This window comes from Cavia porcellus, unplaced genomic scaffold (assembly GCF_034190915.1).
Source record: "Cavia porcellus strain 051 isolate PalLab524CR breed Dunkin Hartley unplaced genomic scaffold, mCavPor4.1 scaffold_1, whole genome shotgun sequence".
NCBI lineage: Eukaryota > Metazoa > Chordata > Mammalia > Rodentia > Caviidae > Cavia > Cavia porcellus.
In genome coordinates this window covers 182,753,802-182,778,153 of record NW_026947484.1, presented here as the reverse complement: position 1 = coordinate 182,778,153, position 24,352 = coordinate 182,753,802, and the positions used below count along the sequence as shown (strand labels likewise).

The 24,352-nt window shown below is 37.6% G+C and overlaps 1 long non-coding RNA gene and 1 pseudogene across 1 annotated transcript in view; one reads left to right on the top strand and one right to left on the bottom strand.

The window, feature by feature from the left end:
• Positions 1-359: 359 nt before the first annotated feature.
• The window catches only part of LOC134473736 (uncharacterized), a 58,171-nt gene continuing 34,178 nt past the window's right edge, over positions 360-24,352 (bottom strand). The window contains exon 3 of the long non-coding RNA XR_010044165.1: positions 360-2,162. This is a non-coding gene — a long non-coding RNA (uncharacterized LOC134473736). The remainder of the gene's footprint in view (positions 2,163-24,352) is intronic.
• Positions 4,296-4,922, top strand: LOC100721335 (small acidic protein-like; annotated as a pseudogene).

The following is a 24,352-nucleotide window of genomic DNA, read 5'->3' as shown; positions in this document are numbered from 1 at the left end:
GTGCCCAATCTCCCCTATGATTGTAGGGGAGGTTGGGCTGACCCTCCCCATGTTCAATTGACCTTGCCTACACACCCTTTCCTCTATGCCAGAAGAAGAAAGAGTTGCACTGTGCCAGAGTCAAAGTTGGGGTCATGGCATACAGACCACTAGCACTGACTTCTTCAAGCCATGACAGACCTTGACACCCTCTTAGCCTGCTCTCTCTGTCCCCTTTGTTCACTAGAAGAGAAACTTTGAAATAACATTAATAATAATTCTGATAAAAGCTAGTTGCTCAAAATTTAAAGATAGAGCTTATGATCCAGTAGCTCCACTTCTGAGTATACATCCACGAGAAATTAAAGCAAGGACTCAAATATGTGTACAGCTGCATTCATAGTGGCTTTATTCAAAAGAGATAAAAGACAGGCATTCAAGTGCCCATCAGCAAATGCAATGATCACTAAAATGGAGCATAGTGACATTATTCAGTATTAAAAAACAAGACTCTGATACATGTCACAACAAGTCTCTAAATTATGTTAAATGAGGGCTGGGGATGGGGCTCAGTGGTGAAGTGCTTGCCTGGCATGCACGAGGCGCCAGGTTCGGTCCCCAACACGGTAGGGTAAAAGCCAAGTTCAGCTACTTAAGAGGCTGAAATGGATCACAAGTTCAAGGACAGCCTGAGCAACAGAACAAAACCTGCCTTGAAAGAAAGAAAGAAAGAAAGAAAGAAAGAAAGAAAGAAAGAAAGAAAGAAAGAACTATGATATAAAATAAGGCAGTTACGTAAGAACACATATTGTACAATTCTGGATGTGTGAGGTTCTAAAATAAATGAACTCATACAGACAGAAAGAATGGTAGCTGCCAGGGGTGGTGTGGGGTAAAGGCAGGAAGGAATAGAGCGTTACTGTTTAACAGGTAGAGTTTCAGTTTGAGAAAATGAAAAGTTCTGTAAGTGAATGGCAGCAATGATAGGACAATATGAATGGAATCAGTGCCACGGAGATGTACCCTTAACAGTTAAATGGTTAATGCTATTAATCCTAGTTGACTTGAAGTAGAGAATGCTATAAATTTTTCAATATTTTGTGTTAAAGCACAGTCATAAAGAACATGGTAATAGCACCTATGCATATTATTGTTTGAAGAGTTTCATTATTTTGTATCGAAGGGTAAAGTTGAATTAATTCATTAGAAAAATGCCTGAAACCAGTGTACCCTTAATGGGTTTGTGTTATACATATACACATATGTACATAATAACTAACGAAAGCAGGCTAACATTATTGAATGCTTCCACTGTGTTAGACCGTATGGTAAGGACGTGACATGCATTGTTTTATAAAGTTCCTGCAGCAACACTAAGTCCACTGCAACACGCATCAATGTCTTCCTTGCCCAGCAGAGCACTCAGGATTCAGAGGAGTAGAAGACAGGAGGACCATTCCATAGTCAGAAGGCTTATCTGTCACTAAAACTCCTCAGTTTGGCATTCTCTGAACCTTTCAAGGCTCCTGGTTTTCTCTGGCATTTGGACCAAATGTGATGGATCAGGAGAAGAGAAGAAAAAATAAAGACTGGTAACACCCCCTGGGAAAGAGATGCTAGGAATGGTCCCCTTGAGAATTTCCCAGGGCCATCAATATAAATGTTGACATTTGCAAACACATTATTCTTTGCTACTTAATATGTCATCGAATGTGGGATGGCACTCAATCACACACAGGTTGACCTCAGTCTAGCTGTGTGCATTAGTCAAGGTTACATCAGAGAAGCGATGATTGATGCATAATAAAAGATTAATTATTGAGGTTTGACCTTATGCTACATTGAAATTGTATAAAGTCACCACACTGTATATCCCTAGCTTTTATTACCAATTTTAAGAACTCCACCAAAAAAAATATCTCTTATTCCATGCACAAAATCCCAGGAGACCTCTCTGGGAAGCTTTTCTTTAGTCCTTTCCTCTTGGGATGCCATCATCTATCACATTTGAAAGACATCCCATATCACTTGCATTTCAATCACTTCTGTCCTTCTCTTTGGACTCTGGAAGCTTCTTCAGGCCAGAAGCTATGCTTCATCTCTCCACCTCCAGTTCCTAGCATGGTGCCTGTCATATGTCAGCTGGAACCATGTGAAAATGCCACTATTTTATTGTCTTTGATCTGCAAAAAAAGGAAAAAAAGTAGCTTCATGAATTTCAGAGTAATAGGAAGCTCTGGGAAAATATTGACAAATAATTGAACTCAGGACAATCAAAAACCCATGCATTCTATGTAAGCATCTAAAAAACATTCCCCTGTGGTGTCATGTCCTTATCACAGACTTCAGTTATCTTTGTATTCTTCAAAATGCAGGTGCCATGAGTGATCCCCAGTGGGTCAAATGCACAGCGTTTGTACCATTTTGCTAATTCTAGAGGCTGCCAGTGTCCCCCTACAAAAGAAGAGTGAGCCAGCAGGTCAAATGCATGGTCTTGTGTGCTGTTTTCATGTCCTTAGAGGCTGGCAGTATCTCTGTACAGCTGACAAGTAGCAGACTCTGAAACGGAGATGAACTTCAGAGATGGCAAGGGTCCAGGGTAGCTCAGAAGCAGCTGCCAAAGTCTGCTTGACTTTCAGTGCTAGCATAACGGGGTGGCAATGTACTGCAGAGGTCACAGATCTTGAGCATCTATCACTTGGAACTAAAAATTAGAGAAATGATTTTTTAAAAAAGTTAAGATATATGTCAGTAAAAGGGGATTTTAAAACAAAAATAAAAACAAAGGAGGCGGCTGTTTATGGATTTTTAGAATTAATCAGTTGCACTCCCTGAATGCAGCCCTTGACTTTGCTTTTTCTGGCTCACTATTGTAAAAGGTCTAAAATTATGTGTGAGATTTTTCAGGCCCCACTAGCGAAAGGCACCCAGTGAATATTAGGCAAATTAGGTTGATGGAGGGAGAAATATTGTTTTGAACCCTTAAAAAGAACAAATATCCAGAAAAATTGTATTCATACAGATATGCATCTGCCTAACCTGATTCCTGCAGTTCCCTTGATTCTGGTCTTCTCTTTCCCTGACCCCCCCCCCATTGGCTCCATGCTCCCCTGGCATTCTCTGTCTTCTGCTTGTGGTTGCCTGTAATCCAACTCTGAAGCCCCACCCTGGGCACTGCTTTCCTGACCCAACTGGAAATGGGAACAGGAAACACGAGCTAAGAGGAGTTGGCTATCATTTTCATCTCATGAGAAAAAGCTGGTGATTGTACTATTATCCTCCTTTAAAGATGAGGAAATGGTAAGTCAGAGAAGTCAGGGGATCTGCCCGAAGTCACAGGTCTACTAGGGAATGGAAGAGGGATAAACATCCAGGTGTGTCAACCCTGAAGACCATAGTCTCCATACACAATGCTGCTTTTCTTCTTCTCCATCTTCTTCCCATGTCAGTTTCAGATCCCCATCCCTAATATTCTTTCTGACTTCCTTCAACCCAACAATGTATCCCTTTACCTTTAGTAATTTATTTTCTCTCAGACTTTGAACAAATCAAAACGTCTTCTGAGATGGAAGATCTACCTGCTATTTGTAATTCACAAGTAAAATTAGGGTACCTTGACCTCACACGGCCTTCTATATGTCTTCCCTGCACGAGCAAAGGTTTCAAGTATCTCAGTACGCCATAAATGCCATTCCCAGTGTGACCGGTATAGGTCCCTCTGGCCTCATCTTTCTCCTGACTCTTCTGTCTTCTTCTCTCTCTCTTTTTTTTTAACCAAATTTCAAGCACATGAAATCTCTTCCTTGCACAAACCTGCTACCAAACAAGTGGTTGACAGACTGCCCACATTACTTATTGTAATAACAGAGTTTTTTATTATCTTGGCATCTGGTGCCAGGATTTCACTTTGTCAGAACCACATTTATTGGAAAATTTTTGAAAACTTCCATTGATACAGAAATTAAGGCCCTAAAGCTTTCATGTGTGTGTAGTTGGCTGGTCAGACTCCAGAAATACAAGCTAAGATGGAGTTTGGGATATGACACGTTTATTATTGACCAAGTTCACATTAGCTGATATCTGCATAAACAGAATTAGAATCTGAATACATATCTGATTTTAAAATGCTACCTACTCAGAAAAAGGAATGAAGTACTAATATGTGCCACAACGTGGATAAACCTTGAAATCATTATGCTAAGTGAAAAAGGTCACAAAAGGCCACACCACACAGTGGCCTTTTATAGGAAATATCCACAGTAGACGGTCTTAGAGAAGGTAGATTAATGGGCTGGGGCTGGTGGCTGCCAGCGAGCATGTTCGGCATTTGCTGCTGGGGTCACAGCAACCATGAGCACTGGCAGGGAATCTCACTGGTACTGAGGAAGTCTTCAGCTTTCAGAGACAATGACCTCAGATCTAGCGATTGGAAGGAAGCAGACTTGGGCAGTCAAGAGAGAAAACTAAAGTTCTTCAGACGTTCCTCAGGGTGCAGGAAAAAAGGAACACACGAGTCATCTTGTTATAGGAGATCACAAATCAACATCACATTTCCGTCCAGGAGAAGAAGCCAAGAAAATTAATGAAAAATTGGAGTCTCAGTATCAGCACTGTGTACAGTAAATAGTCAGGAAGCATCGATGGCGCTGTGAACTTGGCTTCAGTGAGGTAGACCATGATGGAGGAGGTGATGCGGCTACAGATGATGATGATGATGATGATGATGATGATGATGATGATGATGAAGACAACAACCACGAGGATGACTCACCTGACCCTGAAAGTCCGAATGAGTCTGAAACTGATACAGGGTCAGAAAAGGAAGACTCTACCAACAAACTGCAATAAGCTACTGAGCACCCTGATTAAGTGGAAGATCCCCAAAACAAAAAGATGCAAAAGGCAACCATAAAATGATACTTGTTAAACCCATGGGTTCATAACTCCCAAATGGTCCTTATTAAAAGTAAGCCTTTTTGTCATAATGCACAGTGCAGGACGCACAGACCTTTGTATGCTAACTTTGAAAACAGGCCTTTTAAATGACTACAAAGTGTTTGATTTCAAATGCCATGGATTACCCTTTCAGGGGCATGATTATAACCTTTTTTGTAAAGAGCAAGAGTTGTATAAAACAAATAAATACAGTGCTCACCTCCCATTCACGTCAGCATCATCGGCCCTCTAACCTCACCCCTCACCCCTGCATGTGCTTTTGAGGGGAATACTTTTTGTTTGTGGTAGCTGTTTCATCTTTATTTTTCCTTTCATAGTTTTCTCTTACAAAAGGTCATGTGATGCTCTGAGATGCTCACGAAAAATATTCCTTAATTACACTTCATTAAAGTAGAACTACTTATCACGAATATTTCTGCTGCCCATCACAATCTAAACTACTGTTGGCAAAAGACTAATACTTAGTTTACTCTGACTGATTCAGCTCTTCTCTTTTGGACAAAAGTAACATGACAACAAGTATATTAACAGCCATTAGAATGTAATTACAGTTGTCACAACTTTGGAATGTTATGATCCCAGACAGTCTTTATATAATTTGAATTATACCAGATATTAGATATTTGATAAAATTTGGCCAATTTTTACAGAAGGAAGTATTTCTCTGATCATTTAGTTCTATTGATTTAGAAATATGTAAAACTGGATTTTTCTTAAGATAATATGTGAACAAAGTTCATTTTTTTCTCTTTACGGTCTAAATAAAAAGAAAGAAGTTTCCCATAAGAAAGAAAGAAAGAAAGAAAGAAAGAAAGAAAGAAAGAAAGAAAGAAAGAAAGAAAGAAAGAAAGTATATTGGTGGTACCAGGGGCTGGGGGAAAAGGGAAATGGCAGTGACTGTTAATTGGTGCATAGCTTCTTTCCAAGAGTCCTAAAAATGTTTTGGAATTAGTGGTGGTAGTCCCCAACTTTGTGACTGTACTAAAATAACTGAGCTGTACACTTTAAAACAGTAAATTTTATGGGTTATAAATTTTATGGTAAATAAATCTCAATAAGGCTGTTTTTAAAACATTTTTAAAAGACATTGGCAATCAATACCTGTGAAGGAAGGAGAGGAAACAAGGTAGGACAGAAGAAAAAATGGATTTGTGATGCAGGCCCACAGAAATGCCTAAATTCACCAACCTGGGAACTCCCAAGTGCTAGGCCCATAGTGTCTCATGGCAGGCTGAGAAGGCCCAACTTTATACCACCAGCCTGTTTAGTCACTGCATGAGGGCTGACCGGGGAAGGGGGTGACCTCAGCAGAGGTAGGACAGACCTGGAGGGAGCTGACAGCTCCTGCCGATGGGTAGTAAGTCCCTGTGGGAAGGGGTCTAAGTATAAGTACCCTGCAGGACACTAGAGAAATGACAGTTTTAGAAAGGAAGCAGAATAGAAAAGAAGAAGAAGAAGAAAAAAGAAGAAGAAAGAAAGGAAACAGAATAGAAAAAGGGGATGAATAAAACAGAGCCAGGGAGTGTTAGGAAGCTGTGGCTTATGCAGTTGCATCCTGCCACATAACACTTCATCTTTACCCAAGTTAAGGCACACGGAATAGAAATAGACCCTCAGCATTTTAGCAAATAAGTTCTGCATTTCTCGTTCTAGACTCTCATTTCTCCCAGATTCTCACCAAGTTGGAGCATTTATTCAACAAAACTTAATTTTGTCAGGGAGGAGTGCACCTTCTTTTCCCTTCTCTTTGCAGACATGTTAAAAGACATTATTAGTGTAATTTATAATTTAATATCAGAACTCTGCTCAAGACCTATATAATGAACAAGAAGAAAGATAAAGGGAAAAGTCCTACCATCAAAACAAAGTAGGAGTTGGAAACAGATGTTTGGTCTACTAGCTCTTCATGAAAAGCACACCTGGATGCTACAGAGAAAAAAAACTGTGTTTCACACACTGCATCTAGTTAAGACAAGAGCAAAAGGGAAACTAGCAGGGAAAATTTCAGACCCAGACATACAACAATAATGCTTTTGCAGAGGTAGTGCTTTCTGTCTATAATTTCATTTAGTCATCTTACTAGGTCCCTAAAGTAGGGAAAGCAGAACTATTACCATCATTTTGAGTTCAGAGATTCAGTGGGTTGGCTCAAAGTGACATAGCAACTAAGACAATGACCAAAACATTCTCCCAGAGGCAGGGAGTGGAAAATTCTTTCCATGGCTAAACCAAGCTATACCCCAATCCTCACCCTCTAAGGTCAGAGAGGTGACCACAAGTGAACAGAGAGAAACATGCTCAGAAATCCAAATGTATTTCTCATGAGGCAATAGCTTTTGGAGGGTTAACTTCTTAGAGGAAATATTTCATTAATGAGCATGCCTTCCAGCCAACAAATAAATTAGTAAACTATCTTAAATACACCTCAGAGAGGCAGAACTCAGTTGTATGTGATCTTGAAAAACAGTATACTCCAGAAAGCAACCATTAACCATTTTTAATTCCAGATGTGACATGAGAAATTTTAGGTAGAAAGAAGAAATTATAAAATAAAGGGCTTCGTAGAACATAAATATTCAATCCACAGATTTTCTTCTCATTAAAAAGCCACTTACAACATATGTAAATCAAGGTACTCACAAACAGTGGCAGTGGACATTGTTACAGAACTGAAGCAAAGTAACGTGTCCAGCATTAATGCAGGTCATTCCATTAGCAGTGAGGAGATAAAGGTCTTTGGACAAAAATAAAATATTTGAGAAACTATCATTCAGCCAAGTTAAATGGATTTCTTACTCCAGGGCTTCCCAAGAGGAAAATAGCTTAGGCAGCACTTTAAGAAATTGTGAGGTAAAGCAGTAAAATATGGTTGTTGTCATTTGTAACAACTGCAGAGAGAAACTGATCATTCTGGACAACTAGTCCAGGTGTGACAAATATACGGTGTGTTTGCCTTCCTATCTCCCTCCTCCTCCACATCAGGCATGACTAATCATTGCACTCTCTGTCACTGACTCTCCAAATAGCCTCATAATCTTTAAAACTGCACTCCGAGAAGTCACTGCTGGTTATTCGTAAATGCATTATCAGTTTGGAAGAAAAAAAAATTAAAAGCCAGCATAAATTGGCATGAGATAAAGTAATAGATTAGATATTCTTCAAAGTGTACCAAATGAGAGGGCTTAGACTTAACTTAAAAGCTTAACTTTCAGAGAAGAAATTAAGGGACTGGGGACCAGATGTTATTTGTCATTGTACTTCAGCACACAGCACAGTGCTTTACACACGACAGATGCTGCATATGTTTGGTGAATTACAGAGATCTCTAAGTTAGCAACAGAGTCTTTGTACTATAAACATCCTCAAACCTCAGCATGAAACAAAACTAATAGAAATATGGAAAGACAAAGCTATAAAATGCTTCCCAAAACTTCCAGTTCTCCTAAAGCAAATGCAGGGGCCTTCAAGGGAGAGAATAGCTCAAGGCCTACACCCAAGTTACTCAAAAGGATAACAGAGGAGGTTAGAAAACAGATCAAAGAGGTATTTGGTGAAATCACAGAAGATATATAACTAAACTGGTAATGAAAGTAATAACAAAAATGACCCAGGAGCTTTCAAAGGCACTAATAAAAAGCTGAATGAAACAAAATGATACAAAACATGAATGACCAGGTTGGCAAAGACAGCCCATGAAAAGGTTTCCACCAGAAAACCAGAATACTAAAAATTATCCTGAGATTATTGGCAGCAGAAATGACCAGCTTGAGGATAGGATTTCAGAGCCAGAAAACAATGAAGCCTTCAAACACCAACTTCTCAAAGATACATTAAAAGCAACAGCAGAATATGAAAAACGGATTAAAAAACTGCTCTATAAAGCAAAGAAGACTAATCTAATCTGGAATGATTTTTTAAAATCAGGAGATAAGACAAATGGGCATTTGGGCTGTTTCCAATATTTGGCTCTTACAAATTGTGCCGCTATAAATAAGGGTGCACATATATCACTGTGGTATGATGTTTTCAGTTCTTCTGGGAAGATACTCAGAAGGGGAATAGCTGGATTGAATGAGACCTCTAATCCTAGCTTTTTAAGGACTCTCCACACTGATTTCCACAGTGGTTGTAGCATTCTACATTCCTACCAACAGTGGAGAAGTGTTCTTTTTTTCCCAGTAGTCCCTCCAGCATTTGTTATTGGCTGATTTCGTGGTAGCCATTTTTTCTGGGGTGAAAGGGCTTCTCAGTGTTGTTTTAATTTGCATAACCAGTGACATCAAACAGTTGTTCATGTATTTATTTGCCATGTGTATTGCTTCATCTGAGAAGTTTGTGTTCATCTCAGATACTCATTGCATGGATTTTCATCTTTTCTTCTTTAATTCTGGTAAGATTGGCTCAAAGTTTGTCTATTTTCTTTATTATTTCAAAGAACCAACTTTCTGATGCTACATATGACCTATGAAAGACAAACCAAGAGTTTATAAAATCCCTGAATAATCCAACATCAGTCAGTGACATTAAAGATTTAATTTTTTAAAAACTACCAATTAAGAAAAGCTCAGGTCCCAATGGATTCACTTCCAAATTCCTCATGACCTGCACTTGCAGGCGGGCGCTTATGCCACTGAGCAAAATCCCCAGCCCCTCACTTCCAAATTCTTCAAGAACTTTAGAGAAACTGTAATGACAATACTTCTCCAACTAATTAATGAAATTGAAAAGGAAGCAGTACCCCCAAAATCACTCTTGGAAGCAAACATTATATTGATTCCAAAACCAGAAAAGGACCCAACCAAAAAAAGAGAACTATAGGCCAGTTCCTTAATAAACATAGATGAAAAAATCCTCAGTAAACTACTGACAAATGATCATACATCAGGATACATTCCAAGATGCAGGGTGGTTTCAAATATGCAAACCAATAAAAATTAAACACCACATAAACAAAGGCAAGGACAAAAATCACATGATTATCTCAATAAATGCAGAAAAAAGAATTTGAACAAAATCAAACCTCCATTCATGATTTTAAAAAACTTTGAAGAATAGACATAGAAGGTCTCTACCTCCACCTGATAAAAAGCAATCCATGAAAAACTAAGTGCCAACATCATAGTAAATGGACATAAGCTGAAAATTTTCTCTCTAAAATCAGAAACAGGACAAAGATGCCTGCAGTCCCCACTCTTGTTCAATATAGTTCTCAAAACATTAGCCAGAGCAATTAGGCAAGATAAAGAAATAAAACAGGGCTAGGGATTTAGCTCAGCAGTGCAGCACCTGCCTGGGAAATGTGAGGTCCTAAGTTCAATTCATGGTAAAAGAAAGAAACAAAGCAAGAAAGAAAACAGATATGGATTGGAAAGGAAGATACAAAATTATCATTATTTGCAGGTGACATAATCCTCTACAGGAAAGATCCCAAAACTCCACCAAGACTCCTAGAATTAATAATCAAATTTGGTAGCATAGCAGGATACAAATTCAACACTATAAAATCAGTAGCATTGCTATACTAATAACAAACTCACTGAGAGAGAAATTACGGAAAAATACATTTCACAAAATGAAAAATGAAATATTGAGAAATTAACCTAACCAAAGAAGTGAAAGATCTGTACATTGAATACTACAGTACTCTGAAAAATGATCAAAGAAGATATCAGAAAGCGGAAAGATAACTCCTGTTCCTGGGTAGGCAGAACCAAAATAATCAAAATGACCATATTTCCAAAATACCAATAACATTCCTCAAAAACTAGAGAAAGCAACTATAAAATTCATATGGGACAAGAAGAGACCGAGAATAGCAAAAGAAATTTGGAGTAACAAAGGCAACACAGGAAGCATTACAACCCTGAATGTCTAATTATACTACAAAGCTACAGTAATAAAAACAGCATAGTATTGGCAAAAAGCAGACATCTGAGTCAGTGGAACAGAATAGAAGATGCAGAAACAATCCCAGGTACCAAAACATACACTGGAAGAAAGATAACTTCTTTTAAAAATGGCACTGGGAAAATTGAAATATCCAAATGTAGACAATTAAACTAAATCCTTATCTCTCACGATGAATAAAACTAAAATCAAAATGGATCAAAGATATAAATATTAAAACAGAAATATTTAATTGACTGGATGATAAAAATAGGTAAAACTCTTGTAGACATAAGTGTAGGCAAAGTCTTTCGGAACAGAATCCCAGCTGAACGAGAAGTAGTACCAAGAATCAGCAAATGCAATCACATCAAATTAAAAAGTTTCCCTAAAAGGGTTTCTTCACAGCAGAGGAAATCACAGAGTGAAAAAGCAACCTATAAAATGGAGAACATATTGCTAACATAAAACGTCTAGATATATAAAGAATTCAAACAATTAGACCTTCCCAATTTAAAGATACACCCAAAAATGAAGAAGTCAAATAAAGAAGTAGAAATGGCCAATAAACACATTTTTAAAAATGTTTGACATCACTGGTCATTTGAGAAATGCAAATTAAGACAACACTGAGATTCTATCTCCCTATAAAAAGAATGGCTATCTTCAAGAAAATGATAACAAATGCTGGCGCGGTTGCAGAGGAAATGAAACCCTTCTCTTTTTTTCTTAATTAATTTTATTGGTACATAGATATATATGATGTTCACTTTCATCAGACGGAATTAACAGCTAGACTAACTGTACATCATATATCTTAATTCTTCTGTTTTACCAATCTTTTCCCTTGTCTTCAACCTCTATTTCTCTCCTTATTTACAAAAGCTTAGTTTCCATTTTTTCCCTTCCATTTTTTCCCCCCTCTTTTCCCTCCCTTCCTTTTTCCTAAGGCCCTCCTTTAGGGAACACTTCTTTATTGTTGGTGATAGTGTAAACTGGTACAACCTGTATGGAAATCAGTACGGAGGTTCTTCAAAAAACTAAAAATAAAATTTCATTTGACCCAGCTATTCCCCCCTCTTAGCATCCTCCCTAAAGAGTTAAAAAACATCACACTACAGTGATGCATGGATAGCCATGTTTTCAGCCACACAATTTACAATACGTAAAAGCCACCTTATATTAATGCATAAGCTGGAAGCAGATGATACATTAATATCCAACAACTGATGAATTGATGAATAAAAAATAGTATTTGTGGAGTACTACTCTGACATAAAGAAGGATAAAGTTGGGAGATTTGAAGGAAAATGGGTGCACTTTGAGTTCATAATGTTGTGAAGTAAATCATACACTTAAGTTTAAATATCACATGATTTCTCTTATGTGAGACACACATAGGAAGAAAGAGAAAAATATTATTATAATCCAGCATGGCCAATATATTAAAGGTGCACATTGATTTAATATATTCATTTTACATTTCTTGGTCTATTAATCTGTGTTTATGATAATTAACTTGATAAAGACTTTAAATGAATAAATAAGTCTGATGCAGACCCAAAACCCCAGAAAAGAATGTCCAAAAGAGATTTTGGTATAAAGTTGATAAGATATGTGCAGAAAGGGTATGATAAAGTTTGATAGGTGCTAAAATTTCAGGATTGTGAAAGTATCAGTTGCAAATACAGAAATTTAGGCACAAAGAGTTTCCATAAGTTGTCAAGTTCACACAGCTAGTAAACTACAGAACTAGTATTAAAGGCGGACATTCTAATTCCAGAGTCCACTTTATTAATCACTAATGATATATTTCTTGGTTACATTTCTCTTATTGCTGAGAAAAAATACCTGACACCCAAAATTAAGGAAGGAAAGGTTTACTTAGCTTACAGTCTGTGGAGGTTTCAGTCCATCATTGGCTGGCTCTAAGGCAGGGTGGCATGGCCAAGGACAATAGTTCCTGGAGGTGAAAGATAGCAAAAGCAACAAGAGCAAAAGGAGAAGAGCAAGCCTCTTTCTCTCCCTTATATGATATGCTGGCCACCCACCCCAGCGCAGGTGGACAATGAACTATCTCAGCAGTGGACAAGGAACTAATCACAAACTCTAGATTCAACTGCCTCTGAAAAGGCCCACCCCCCATGGCTACATGAGGTATGAGGGTGACATACAAACACAAACCATAACAATGTATTAAGTTTAAAAAGCACAAAGTGCACACCAGAACGTATAACATACTACCTCTAATAAGAAAAAACAACAATAAAACGATGCTTTCTCATATATGCATGTAGAAATTCTGGAAGGACACAAAGGAAACTAAGAGTGTAGTTATCTTCTGGAGAGCACAGGGTGGGAAGAAAGGCATTGAGGGTAGAATATAGATGTACATTTTTACAGACTATACATATATAAACTAAATGAATGTATAACCTGATCCAAAGTTAAAATACATTCAAACACAGAAGGCAAATGCTCTTCCTGCATAGGCCTTTTCTGTATATGTCAAGCAAAGTGCATCTACTGCTTTGTAATGTTCTCATACTATCTGTGCCTACATTTTTTTCAGCTCATATGTTGTTCTGCCCTCATTTATGTTCCACTCTCCAACTCTCCCCGGCTCCCAATCAATCTGTGAGTTCTTCAAAGCCAGAATCTGTTCATTCATCCTAGCATCCCCAGCACATAACACTCGCTTCAGGACATGGGCAGCGAAAGTGAGTCAAGCTAAGTTTTATTTTGTAATATTAGCACTCTGGAAAGGAGAATTGGTTGGGACCCTCATCTAACAATGGAAGCTTGAAGACGTGAGGAGAGAAGAAAATACAGCAAAGGTACATCCAGTGCAGCTAAGGAAAAGGGTTGAAAGGGGTTCTGTCAGCCAGAGTTAATTTGGGAAAAATGAGAAACATGAACACACAGCTGTGGGTAAGAGCTGAGCCTGGTCCTTAAAGGGCCAGAAATGAAGCATAAAACTAGAGGCCCAAAGAGAGGACTCACAGCACAAGAAATTCAACTATAGCCCCTTCCCCTTTGTGATGACTGGGGAAGAAGGCATGGGGTGGAAGGCATTGGGGAAGGCTCTTCGCTTGAATGTATTTGCCATCCATATATCTGGTCTGTTGTTTCCTGCTCTTTGAAATTCTGTATTCATGAATCAAGAGCTGAATGGAGATCCACACTCAGTCAGAGATTTATTTTTCCAAACAGAATAAATCTCATCAGGTTCCATAGGCAGGGAATGTGACTTACTCTATGCAGACTATCTTATCTCCCAACAAAACAGTGTCTTTGTGGGCAATTGTGCATATCCTTACTATGATTCATAGGACAAGATTTCATTATTGAATTATTTTGATCATGAAAACTGCACGACAGTCCTTAATTTAGAGATTCAAACTAGAACAAGGATAAGCAAATGAAATAATATTGAATATTCCTTCAAAATAACCTTGATCAAAGGAAAGAGGGGAGAGCATACATTGATGAAATAGGATTGCTATGTATTAATAATTTTAAAGCTAGGTGTGAGTATATCAGTGTTATTATAAAATTCTACTTTTGGCACATGCTGGAAACTTGCTATTAATAAAACAGCATGCATTATTTTAAGTGCTGATCTAGGGCTTCAGGTAGCCAAAAATTACATTTTATGAGGCTTATAGTTATCTACTCAATAAAATTATTATTCTGGGGCACTTTATCCTCCTCTTAATTGGTCTCCTTGAATAATGGGGTTATTATTTTTCCCCTTCATATATTCTGTATTTTCAGAATTTTTCCAAAGAGCATTTATACTGTTCAAAACAAGGAAAGTCAGTGAAGTTATTTATTATCAATGTGGACTCATGGATTTTTATTTTATAGGATAAATTATCACATTATAAATAATAAAATTATTTGAAATTTTACAGATAATAGGAGGCTATTTATTTCTATCCCCCAAAGAATAATATATAAAAACAAAAAACTTGGTGGAGTTCTAAGCAAGCAGGTGAGTGTCACCAGTTCCAGAGGCCTGGCATCCTGGAGTAAGTGCCCCGTGCACTTTCCCCCGACCTAGCTTGTTTGGGACCCTCGAGCCTTCCAGGTGCACTGGAACAACTAGGCGGGTCTGGGGTGCCTACATCTACCTCCCCATGTGCTTGGAGGACTATGAAGTTCTAAGCAAGCAGGCGAGTGCCATCAGTTTCAGAGGCCCGGCATCCTGGGGCGGGTGCCCCACACACTTTACCCCGAGCCCAGCTTGTATGGGACCCTCGAGCCTTCTGGGTGCACTGGAACAGCTAGGCAGGTCTGAGGCACCTGCATCCACCTCCCCATTTTGGCTGTGTTTGGGGAACTGCACAGTTCTAAGCAAAAGCAGGCATTGCCACAGGTTCCAGAGGCCTGGCTGCCTGGGGGAACTGTGTGCCAGAGTCCCAGGAGCTGAGGGCATAGAAGTAGATTTCCAAAAGACCCTGAGGAAGTTTTCAAATAACACTTGAAACACTTGAAAAACAGAAATATAGGAAAATGACAAAATGAAAGACCAAATTACAATCTCAAACCTCCAGCCCATCCAAAGAAACCTTAGGAGCGATGTATATAGAAGAAAATATATGCCATACACCTCAAATATTGGACATAACAGCAACTAAAATAAACAAGCAACTCCGGGAAGCCTTAAAGGAATTCAAACTAGAAATTATCTCCCAGGTAAAAGAAGAAATGATAAAAGAAATGAAAGAGATGCTGAATATATCTGAAAAAGACACAGTTTAAAAATTGGAGGAATTAAACAAAAAGATAGAATCCCTAGATGAGCAATATAAGAAACAAACAGAATACAAAAGCAGATGCACAGAGATATACAGGAAATCAAAAATTCCACTGAAAGCTGTAAAAGCTGCCTCAATGAAAGTAAAGACAGAATTTCAGACCTTGAAGACAAGATTGCAGCTAGTGAACAGGAAAGGAAAGATCTTTTAAAAATAACAAAGAATCAGGAAATAACAATTCAACAACTGCAAGATGATGCAAAGATAAACAACATAAGATTGACAGGGATTAATGAAAAAGAAGGGGAGGACATAAAGGATGTCAAAAGGACATAGAGAGAAGTAATAGATGAAAATTTCCCAAGCATGAGATCGGAAACCAACATCAGGTTCAGTGAAGCTTATAGAACTCCAAATAGTCATAACCAAAACAAAACTACACCCAGACATATAATAATCACCATCCCAGAAATCCAACACAAGAATAGATTATTAAAAGCTGTCAGAGATAAAAGGCAGATCATTTATAAAGGAAAACCTATCAGAATCACAGCAGACTTCTCAGCACAAACAATAAAACTAAGAAGAGCATGGAATGAAGTATTCCAGATCCTAAAGGAAAATGATTTCAAACCTAGACTGATGTATCCTGAAAAACTATCCTTCAAAATCAATGGTGAAATAAGATTCTTCCATGACAAAGAACAGCTGAAGAACTTCATGACCACTAAGCCAACCCTGCAAAAAATATTGAAAGACAGTTTAGATACACTTAGGAAAAAACCACTAAGCAAAGCAGATAATTAAACAGAACAGAAAGATAAAGATGCAACAGCAGAAAGATAACATGTCAACAATAAACCAACATATAACAGTTATAACCATTAATATAAATGGTCTCAATGCACCAATTAAAAGAAACAGACTGGCAGAATGGATCAAGAAACAAAATCCAACCATATGCTGTCTACAAGAAACCCACCTAACCCAGAAGGATACTCACAGACTGAAAGTCAAAGGATGGAAAACAATACTTCACACAACAGAACCCACCCCCCAAAACCCAGAAGTAGCCATTCTGTTTGCAGACAATGTGAACTTTAAACCAATAATGATCAGAAGAGACAAAGAAGGTCATTACATACTCGTTTGGGGAAAACTTCAAGAGGAAGAGATAACTATCTTAAATATATATGCACCAAATTCCAGAGCACCCAGTTATACAAAACAAGCATTAACAGAAATGAAAAATCAAATTATCAGTAACACAATTGTAACAGGAGACCTTAACACACCATTGACACCGAGGGACAGGTCAACCAGACAGAAAATCAGCAAAGAAATAACAGAACTGAATCACAAATGTGAACAAATGGACTTCATAGATATATACAGAGTGTTCCATCCAACATCAGAATACACATTCTTCTCAGCAGTACATGGATCATTCTCTAAAACAGAACATATATTAGCTCACAGAATATATTTAAATAAGTGCAAAAGAGTTGAAATTATCCCTTGCATGTTATCAGATCATAGCGCTTTGAAATTAGAAATTAATGATAAAAGATACTGCAAAAAATGCCACAAACACATGGAAACTGAATAGCATACTTTTGAGTAATCAGTGGGTCACAGGGGAAATTAAAGAAGAAATTAAACAATACCTACAATCAAATGAAAATACAGATACAACTTACCAGAATCTGTGGGATGCAATGAAAGCCATCCTCAGAGGAAAATTTATTGCACTGAGTTCCCACATCAGGAAAACAGAATGAATACAAATAAATAACCTGATGCTACACCTCAAACAGCTAGAAAAAGAAGAGCAAGTCAAGCCCAAATCCAAAAGAAGAGAGGATATTATAAAAATCAGAGCAGAAATCAATGCAATAGAGACTAAGAATCCAAAGAATCAATGATTCAAAGAGTTGGTTCTTTGAAAGAATAAATAAAATTGATAAGCCCCTAGCCAACCTTATTTTAAAAAGGGAAGAAAAAGCTCAAATTTATGCAATTAGAAAGGAAAAAGGTGAAATCACTACAGACTCTATAGAAATACAGAAGATCATCAACATCTATTTCGAAAACCTCTACTCTCAAAGGCTTGATAGCACAGAAGAAATAGACAGATTCCTAGAAACATTTGAAGTACCAAAGCTAGGTCAAGAGAAGGAAAACTGCTGAATAACCCATTTCTATTAATGAAATTGAAAATGTAGTTAAGTCCTTACCTACCAAGAAGAGCCCACACCCAGACGGATTCACTGCAGAATTCTACAAGAAATACAAAGACCAAATGTCGACACTTCTCAAACTCTTCAATGAAATTGAAAGGGAAGCAATCCTTCCTAAGTCGTTCCTGGAAGCTAATATTACTCAGCCAAAACCTGAGAAGGACCCAACTGAAAAAGGGAATGACAGACCAGTCTCCCTAATGAACACAGATGCAAAAATCCACAATAAAATATTGGCAAATAGGATGCAGCAAATCATCAAGAAGATTATACACCATGACCAAGTGGGATTCATCCCAGGCATGCAGGGATGGTTCAACATACATAAATCAATAAATGTAATCCACCATATCAATAGAGCCAAAAGTAAGAAACACATGATCATTTCTATAGATGCAGAAAAAGCTTTCAATAAGGTCCAACATTCATTCATGATAAGAACTTTACAGAAAATTGGAATAGATGGTCTTTACCTCAATATAATAAAGGCCATCTACGACAAACCCACAGCCAGTATCATACTAAATGGCCAAAAATTGAAGGCCTTTACTTTAACATCAGGCACAAGACAAGGATACCCTTTATCACCACCCTATTTAATATAGTACTGGAAATACTAGCCAGAGCAATTAGACAAGAGAGAGAAATAAAATGGGTAAAGATAGGAAAAGAAGAAGTTAAATTATCATTGTTTGCAGATGACATGATACTCTACATAGAAGACCCCCTAAATTCCATTGAAATACTCTTAGATATAATAAATAAATTCAGTAATGTAGCTGGATACAATACTCAAAAATCAATAGCATTCCTATACACTAACAACAAAATCACAGAGAGAGAAATAAGAGAAGCCACACCCTTCACACTAGCAACCAAAAAAATGAAATATTTAGGAATTACTCTTATGAAAGAAGTGAAAGACCTATACAGGGAAAACTATAATTCACTGAAAAAAGAAATTGAAGATGATCTCAGAAAATGGAAAAACATCCCTTGCTCATGGATAGGAAGAATAACTATTGTGAAAATGGCGATTCTCCCAAAACTCTTATACAGATTCAATGCAATCCCAATAAAAATACCATAACATACCTCATAGATCTAGAGAAATCACTCCTAAAATTCTTCTGGAACCAGAAGAGACCTAGAATAGCAAAGACAATTCTAAGCAACAAAGGCAAGGCAAGAGGCATCACAATCCCTGACTGGAAGTTATACTACAAAGCAACTGTAGTAAAATCAACATGGTACTGGAATCAAAACAGAGCCAAAGATCAATGGAATAGATTAGAAGATACAACTACAACTACAAACACACTCAACCACCTTATCGTTGATAAAGGAGCCAAACAGGTTCCCTGGAAGAACGACAGTCTCTTTAATAAATGGTGTTGGAAAAACTGGCTCTCCGTTTGCTAAAAACTAAAACTAGACCCATGCCTATCACCATATAGTAAATTAAAATCTAAATGAATCAAAGATGTGAATATTAAAACAGAAACAGTAAATCTATTGGAAGACAAATTGGGTAGAAACCTTGAAGACATAGGGGTAGATAGAGAACTGGGACCACCTCTTATTAAAAAGTTCTGCATGTCAAAAGAAATCTCCAGCATAGTGAAAAGAAAACCCACAAATTGGGAAAGTATCTTAGTGAACTCTCCCTCAGACAAAGGACTTCTGTCTAAAACATGTAAAGAATTAAGAAAAATCAGACCCCCAAATTCAAAGATCCAATCCAAAAATGGGCATATGAGATGAATATACAGTTCTCAGATGAAGAAATACAAATGGCAAATAAATACATGAAAAAGTGTTCATCATCATTAGTCATTAAAGAAATGCAAATTAAAACCACACTGAGATTCCATCTCACTCCTGAAAAAATAACCAGGATCAAGAAAATCATCAACAACAAATGCTGGAGAGGCTGTGGGGAAAAAGGAACTCTCTTGCACTATTGGTGGGAGTATAGACTGCTGCAACCATTGTGGAGGTCAGTCTGGAGATTTCTCAGAAAGCTGGGATTGGAAGTCCCATTTGTTCCAGCTATCTCACTTCTAGGCATATTCCCAGAAGAACTGAAAGCATCATACCCCGGTGATATATGTGCACCTATGTTTTTAGCAGCACAATTTGTAATTGCCAGAGATTGGAAACAACCCGTGTCCATCAACTGAGGAATGGATAAAAAACTTGTGGTATTTTTATATAATGGAGTACTACTCAGCTATAAAGAATGATGACATTGAGATATTTATAAATAAATGGACACAGTATGAGACCATACTCCTAAGTGAAATAAATCAAACTCACATGTATGAATACCGAATAGTTTCCCTATTGTAAGAAATGATTCAAATATATAAAAGTATGTAGTAATCACGATTCCCCATTATGTGGCTTTGAAGTCTTATAAAGTTTTCACTCATTAATTGGAATGGCTTTATTCTGGGCTATTTGATATTATTGCCTGTGATGCAATGAACAGCTATTTTGACGAAAACAAGACATCATAATAGCTAGTGCTGATTTAATATCATCTTGTTTTGAAGTCCCACCAAACTGTTGCTCTTCTGTCTCCATTGGTTTTATCATGTTGTATCTTACTGGATTTTATTATATGTGATATAAACAAAAATTTTTATAGGCAAAGAGATAATATAGAAACCATTGTTCGTTTTCCGTTAGCTGATTCTAAATACCCTGTAATACTTTCATCCACTTGAATGTCTTGATAAGTTTGATGCTATAGCATATGAAGTTATATTCAAATATTTCAGGTAAAGAGACACTATGATAACTACTATTAAGTCGGGTTATCTTGTGGTGAATCACTAGGTTCCTGAAATTGTCATGCTTTGACCTGTATTGTTATGTTGTTATGTCCTCTTTTATCTCACTCTCGCCCTTTTTCATAAAAATTTATTTTTTTATTATTATTTTTTAATTAAGGGAAAAAATCAAAGAAATTAGCAGGATATATTATAGTAACTTTTTGATTTCCTATTAACTTGATTTGAAACCCTGTATTACTCCCACTATCTTGTTTTGACTGATTATACTCTGTTCCATTCTGTTTGATAGTATCAAGTTTGAGGGTATAGGCAACTACTTTGAAGGCAATAAGATTCACTATGATGCCAGTTCTGGTTTGACTATTATCTTCTTTTGTAGTCCTGTAATGTTTCCAATGTTTAGATCTTATTGGTCTTGTTCTGTGTTGTTTTGTTCAGCTTTTTTATACCTAATGATATAGGCAATTCTTTTTAAGGAAGCAAGAGGCGTTATGGTAACCATTGTTGATAACCTTGTATTCTGTTTTTACATCATGTGCCATGTCTATCCTTTGTTTTGACTGACTGCTTTGTTTTGTCACATTTGGTTTTATTCTCTTCCAAAAAAAATAATAAGAACTATGGGAGTAATAAAACCCAAAATGTGTAAATTTTGTTGTAAAAAAGAGAGGAAAAAAGTGCTTTAAAGGATCCAACTCCAAGTGTGTCTAGGTGTGTTAAGATAGATGACCATATTACTGAGTTTTTGCTGGATCATTGAACACAACTGTTTGCAGTCTCACTGTTTGAATGTCCACTTTGTATGCTTTAATCCTGTAACTTGAACAACTATTTATAAGATGACAATATGTAATCTATTAACTAGTGATTTCTTACTGTTTTTTTAAATTCTGTATTACTTGTACCCTTATACTGTTATGTTTTTTTTCCTTTAAATTAAAAAAAAAACTTGAATTATCCAAACCATACTCATTTCAAAGAGAAAACATTTATATTAAGGATGCTTCCACCAAGAGGCATGGCAGTAAAATAAAATAAGTACAAGCCTGGATAAATATAAAATGTGTTTGCAGAAGGAAAGTTGTTTTCATTACTGCCTTAAAAGTCATTAGCAAATATTGCAAAGTAATGAAAGAGGTCATTAAGGAAGAATTAGAGACACCTTCCAAAGTCATGGAAGAAATTCTGACATCTTAATTATATTCTGCCACCTAGTGACAAAGAAAGATTAACATGCTAGCTTAGCCAGGCTCGAACAGCAGAGAGGGTTTCCCTGCATCACCTGGGCAGCAGGGTCATGGCCTGACCACTCTAGAAACAGTCTGATGCTTCTAGCATTTTGTGTATTCTCTCTCTCATTCTCTCTCCCTCCCTCTGCCACAAATCTGAGGGATGCTGAAAATGTGACTCAAAGCCATTGCAGCTGCTCACTTGGCAGCTGACACACTTCCCACACGGCCACAGGTCTCTTCCCCTACTCAGCACAGCCCACAGGCCTTGTTGCTGGCTCCTACTCATCACTAAAGGCTCCCTGAAGAAATAAATAGCAATAAAAAAAAGGTAGGACTGATGATGGGCATTTTCTGCTGTGAGGAGAACTAAGTTATGTTGTGATCTGTGAGAAAAACTAATAGTAAAAACAGTAACACTCTTCCAGTAAAAGAATTTATCCACAAATCCTTGAGCTCTCACAAAATTATGTATGCAAAGACTCCTATTAATTCTCCAGTATAAATTGAAGGAGCGGAGGTTTTCAAAGCACATTCACAAGCATTTGCACATCTTCCTGTCTAGCAAGGGTTGAGTCCCAGAAGCAGTGGCCCATCACACATTACAATGATGAGTAGTAGACAGGGACAGAGCCTGGGCTGGAAGTTAAATAGTGACCTCTACAGAGGACAGCTTTCAGAGACTTTAGAATTTGTGTGAAACATGGAATCACCATGTTACTTTTCATCTTGATGAGACCAAATATTCCACACTCAAAATATGCAGCACCAAAGTTAAAAGAGGAAACGTTTATTTGGTTTACAGTTTGTAGAAGTTTCACTCCATAATCACCTGGCTCCAAGGCAGCATGGCACATGGCAGAGGGCCAACAGTTTTTGGTGGCAGAAGACAACAAAAGCAACAAGGGAAAGACAAGACTCTTTCTGTCCCTTACACTGTAAGCAGGGTATCTGCTGTAGGGAAGGTGTAGCACTCACACCCTTAATCCCAGCCACAACTATGACAACCAATCAGTGTGCTGATCTGATAATCACATCCCAACATCACACACTCCAGACTCAGACACCTCAGAAAAAGCCCTTATGACCACAGGAGGCTTTGAGGGGACATCTAGACACAAGACATAATAAGAGGCCTTTTGTATCCCCCTCTGTCATTTGGTCAGCTGTTGGAGCCTGCTGGCTGAGGAACATTGGTCTTCCACCATGACATTTAAAAAGGATCTCGATGTAGTGTAGAAATTCTTCATGGATGAGACCAGAGAATAAAAATCTAAGGGACTGGCATCTGGAGGACCTTTAGAAATTGGCCTAGAGAATTTCTTTGCAAGCATAAGCAGATGGCTTATTGCACCAGAATAAAGCCTTGGTTAAGACAGTGTCTGGAATGGGATTAAACTGTTCAACAAACTATCCTCCTGCTTCATAAAGTTTTATTGGAACATAGATATGATCATTCCCTTAAACATTGTCTATGGATGCCTTTACACTATAATGGCACAGATAAGTAACTGAAACAGAGACCACATAGTCTGCAATGCCCCAAGTATTTACTCTCCTGTCCGTCACAGAAAAAGTTTGCCAACTCACAATATCAATAAGCTACTCAGGGGAGAACATTGCATTTAGTCTTCCAGTAACCAATTCTCCTAGCTAACTGCTGATAAGAATTAGAAATGGTACAATATAAGAATTTACTTTTGTGGTTAGTGACTGATAAACTGGCATGCAAAAAGGGGGGAAAGAGGTGGAAATAGAAGGCAACAGGTTGGCAAGGCTTGTCACATTTGCCAACTCCTATGGTATAAATCAGGATTCCTCAGCCTTGACACTATTGGTATTTGGAGCTGGCTAATTCTTTGCTCTGGAGGTAGGGAAGTCTGTCCTGTGCCTTGTAAGATATTAAATCTTGTTTCTGAATTTTATCTACCAGATGTCAGCAGAAACCCCTCCCCCCCCCGACACACACACTCACATGTCAAAGCCATTTCCAAATATCCCCAGGAGACAAAATGTCCATCATCCAGAAACATTAGCATAAATTACAACCTTGATAATCAACTTTAAGCTGCCAACTTGATAATACTGAACACAGTTGTAATGGGAAGAAATGAACCTGGAATACCATGTCCAGCATGCCACTGTGTGAGTACATACATGAATAGGGAATGGTATTGCCCTATTTTAAAATTTGAAATGCCTGTCCAAGATGCACATAGAGATGAACCTACTAGCAAAGCTAATTTTTCCTTCAGGAAGTAGCCTGGATCTCTCCATACAAAGTTATGTATCACAAAGCTTGGTTGTTGTTATTCTGAAGTAGAAAATATTCAAAGCAGATGTCAACAGTAATGTTCATAGTTATTTGACAAACACTTGATAATATATTGGTGAATCAAATGGTTTTCCAGTGAATTTAAATGAGTTTCCCCCAAAACTGAAGAACTATACTTGTTAAATGGACTTCAGTTCTGTTTTATTGTGATTGTTGCTTTTGG